Source organism: Phacochoerus africanus, chromosome 5 (assembly GCF_016906955.1).
Source record: "Phacochoerus africanus isolate WHEZ1 chromosome 5, ROS_Pafr_v1, whole genome shotgun sequence".
Lineage (NCBI taxonomy): Eukaryota > Metazoa > Chordata > Mammalia > Artiodactyla > Suidae > Phacochoerus > Phacochoerus africanus.
Genome location: NC_062548.1, coordinates 72,794,819 through 72,799,281, shown reverse-complemented (window position 1 = coordinate 72,799,281; position 4,463 = coordinate 72,794,819). Strand labels below are relative to the sequence as shown.

At 45.1% G+C, this 4,463-nt stretch overlaps 1 pseudogene; it reads right to left on the bottom strand.

The window, feature by feature from the left end:
- Positions 1 to 1,862: 1,862 nt before the first annotated feature.
- Positions 1,863 to 4,463, bottom strand: LOC125128452 (glycine cleavage system H protein, mitochondrial-like; annotated as a pseudogene).

Here is a 4,463-nt window from a genome sequence, read left to right as displayed (position 1 = left end):
CAGGCTAGGGGTCCAATCGGAGCTGCAGCCACCGGCCTGCGCCACAACCACAGCAACTTGGGATCCAAGCTGCATCTGCGACCTACACCGCAGCTCACAGCAATGCTGGATCCTCAACCCACTGAGCGAGGCCAGGTATCGAACCCACAACCTCATGGTTCCTAGTCAGATTCATTTCTGCTGTGCCATGATGGGAACTCCTGTCCTCAGATATTCTTTTCTGAGTATCCCCTCCTTAACCCTACTCATCCTTTAGGTCTGAATAGCTTAGGGACCCTTTATATACCCCCATAAAAGTGCCTATACCCTTTTACAGCTCTCAGGACACTCTATGTGTGACAAGTAACTCAATGGTTCTCCTTTCCCGCAGGGCATTAAAAATTTCGTGGATCCAGGGAGTTCTTGTGATGACTCTGGGGTAAGGAACCTCACTAGTACCCATGAGGACGTGGGTTTGATCCCTGGTCTAGCTCAGTGGGTTAAGGATCTGGCGTTGCTGTGGCATAGGCTGGCATCTGCAGCTCAGATTCCACCCCTAGCCTGGGAACTTCCATGTGCTGTGGGTTGAGCCATAAAAAGACAAAAGACAAAAAACAAAAAACCAACCCCCCAACCTCCCCCCAAAACTCGTGTATCTCAAGCATTTTTGCTTCCTTATTTAAAAAAAAAAAAAAAAAGATTTTCGTGGGCCCTCAAACTTCATCATCCCCCCACCCCCACGCAAGGAAAAAGAACTAAAACGAAAAACCTTCTCTTCCACCCTAAGGGTTCAGTTTTCTTCTGACTTCGAAAGAAGTTAATGCATTTAATCTCAAAGGCCCTTGGCACGGTGCCTACCCCGCCGGACAGAATGGCTGCCCAGTCCCCAGGCCTGGGAGAAGCAGCGAAAAGACTGGGCTCGGTCTGTCCTGGCCTCACACCCGCGTGCGGACGGTGAGCTCCGGCCCACGGTGGGACCCGGGCTCTAGGCGTCAGGCCGCCCAGCACTTGCCTCTCCCACCTCTGCCTCAGGGCAGGCGCCCCACCCGTCCAGCTCGGCCAAGCCCTTCCCACCAGGCGACACCCTTGACCCTCCTCCTACCCCGACGCCTGGAGAAGCGCAGAGGACCACAGTCATGAAGGCAAAGACCCAGTTACTTGGCACTTCCGGCTCCCTGCTGGCGCCGGAGCTGTGGGACAGGGCGCCCCCACCAGGCCGGGCGGCTCACTGCAGACAGCACCTCCGGGTCCGCCTCAGGCTGCACCTCAGGACCTGTGTCTTGGGGGGGGGGGGTGGCAGGGGAATAACTCTTCTTTGGTCCTTAGGTAGAGTTTTGGATTTCTGCTGGGAATGTTATGCTAAACCTGACACTTCCTCAAGTTAATCTTCCCCCGTGCAACATTCCCGGGTCCTGCCCTGATCCTGGCTTTAAATTTCTTTAAAGTTTGGCTGCACCACTGGCATGTGGAAGTTCAGGGGCAAGAGCTACAACTCTCGCACCACAGCAGGGACCCACGCCACTGCAGTGACAACTGCTGGATACTTAACCCCCTATGCCACGGGGTACTCCACTCAGTCACTTTTTTCCTCTTCACTGTTAGAGATATAACTGACATATAGCATTGTATGTGTTTAAGGTGTCCAGCATAAATGATTTGACCTACATACATCATTACCATGATATGTTTACTGAACACATGTCATCTCATGTATATACAAAGTTAAAGAAATAAAAAACTTTTTTTTCTTGTGATGACTTTCATGTCAAGTTTCATGTATAACATAGAGCAGTGTTACTCATATTGTAAATTATATCCCTAATACTTATTTTATTTTATTTTATTTAAGTTGTTTCAAACTAGTTTATTTAGGGGTTCCACTTTCACTCCTCAATCGATTTTATGTATTTCTCATATGCTTCTTCACCCATTAGTTCATCCAGTTCTGAAGGTTACTGAGTGTCATCTTGACCAGCCAACCATCTTCATAACAAGATTTGTTGACAAGTCCTGGATTTTCTGCTAGAGCTTCATTAATTGCAGTTACTTCTCCTGATAGAGGAGAATAGAGTTCACTAGCAGCTTTCACACTTACCAAAGCACCGAACTCTTCTTGTTTGTTCAATTTTGTCCCAACTTCAGGCAGACTACAGTAAATATCTCCCAAAACTTCCTGTGCAAAATCGCTGACTCCCACTGTTCCAATGCCATTTTCTGCTGTTATCCATTCATGTTTGTGAATTTTCGCACCTAGAGCAGAGCAGGGCCGGTGCGCAGCAACCGGACGGCGCCCGCCCGCCGCCCCCAAGGCCCTCGGCAGACAGGGCACTGAGGGCGCAGAGACGGCGCGTAGGTTGGAGACCTCAGCCCGCAGACTCCGAGCCGCCCGCAGCGCCACGTTCGCAGGGGTGCCCTTATTTATTTTATACCTGGAAGTTTGTACCTTTAGACTGCCTTCATCCACTCCCCTCCCTCCACCCCCCTCTGGCTCTGTTAACCACAAATCTGATTTCTCTTCTATGAATTCGCTTGTTTGTTTTTGAAGTATAGCTGACTTACAACACTATTTAGTTCCTGCTATACAACATAGTGCTTTGGTATTTCTATACATTTCAAACTGAACAACACAATATGTTTAGTTACCATCTGTCACAACACAAAGGATATTATATATACCGTCTGTAATCCTCACACTGTACATTTAATAGCTGACATTAATTTGTTTTGCAGCTGGAGGTTTGTACCTCTTACACTTCCTCACTGATGTCTTTCCATCCCACCCCATTCCCTCACTTCTGGCAAACACTTGTTTGTTTTCTGTATCCATAACATTGCTTTTGTTTTGTTATGGTTGGTTGTTCATTTGCTTTTTAGGTTCCACATATAAGTGAAATCATAAAATATTTGCAATTCTCTTTCTGACTTATTTCACTTGGCCTAATACTGCTTAGGTGCATTCATGTTGTTGCAGGTGGCAAGATTTCACTCTTTTTTACCACTGGGTAATATTCTGTTGTAAATATGTATATATTTATATTGCATCTTTATCCATTCATCTGTTGATGGGCTCTTGGGTTGCTTCCATATCTTGGCTATTCTAAATAACGTTGCAATGAATATAGAGGTGCATGTATCATTTCTAATGAGTGTTTTCATTTTCTTTGGACAAATAATCAGGAGTGGAATTGCTGGATCATATAGTAGTTCTATTTTTAATTTGTTGAGAATTCCTTGGTAGGCTAGTGATTAAGGATCTGGTATTGTCATTACTGTGGCTTGGGTCACTGCTATGGCAAGGATTCGATCCTTAGCCTGGGATCTCCCACATGCCACAGGCATGGCCTAACAACAAACAAATAATTTGTTGAGCAATCTCCATACTGCTTTGCATAGAGGCTGCCCCAATTTACATTGCCACCAACAGTGCATTTTCTCCTTATCCTTACCAACATTTATTATTTGTTGTCTTTTTGGTACTAGCCATAGTAACAGGTATGAGGTGACTTCATTTTGATTTCGATTTGCATTTCCTTGATAATTAATAATCTTGAACATCTTTTCATGTGTTTGTTGTCATCTGTATGTTTTTGGAAAAATGTGTATTTAAGTCCTCTGCCCATTTTTTAACTGGGTTGTTTTTCTGTTGTTGAATTGTAGGGATCTTTGCATATTTGGGGTATTAATATCTTAGTTTTCTCAGCACCATTTGTTGAAGAGGCTATCTTTTCCTCATTGTATATTCTTTGCCCCTTTGTCATAGATTAATTGCTCGTATAAGTGTGACTTCATTTCTGGGCTTTATATTCTGTTCTATTGATCTATGTGACTGTCTTTTTTCTTCCTTTTTTGGTTGCCCTGTGGCATATGGATTTCCTGGGCCAGGGATCAGATCCGAACTGCAGCTGTGACCTATGCTGCTGCAGCAATGCTGGATCCTTAACCCACTGTACTGGGCTGGGGATCTAACCTGTGTTCCACCTGATCATGGAGTATGAGCCTTTTAATGTACTTTTTTTTTGTCTTTTTTTTGCTATTTCTTCGGGCCGCTCCCACGGCATATGGAGGTTCCCAGGCTAGGGGTCTAATCAGAGCTGTAGCCGCCAGCTTACACCACAGTCACAGCAATGTGGGATCCGAGCCGCATCTGCAACCTACACCACAGCTCATGGCAATGCCGAATCCTTAACCCACTGAGCAAGGGCAGGGACCGAACCTGAAACCTCATGGTTCCTAGTAGGATTTGTTAACCACTGCGCCATGATGGGAACTCCTTAATGTACTTTTAAATTCAATTTTATAATATTTTTTGAGGATTTTTACATCAATGTTCATCAGTGATATTGGCTTATAATTTTCCTTTTTAGATATTTAAGCAGCCTCATGGAGAGGTCGGTGTGGACAGGAATAAAGATTTACTGCCAACAGCCAGGATCAATTTGCCCGTTATGGAAAACTGTCATTCCTGAAGTGGATCCTCCAACCAT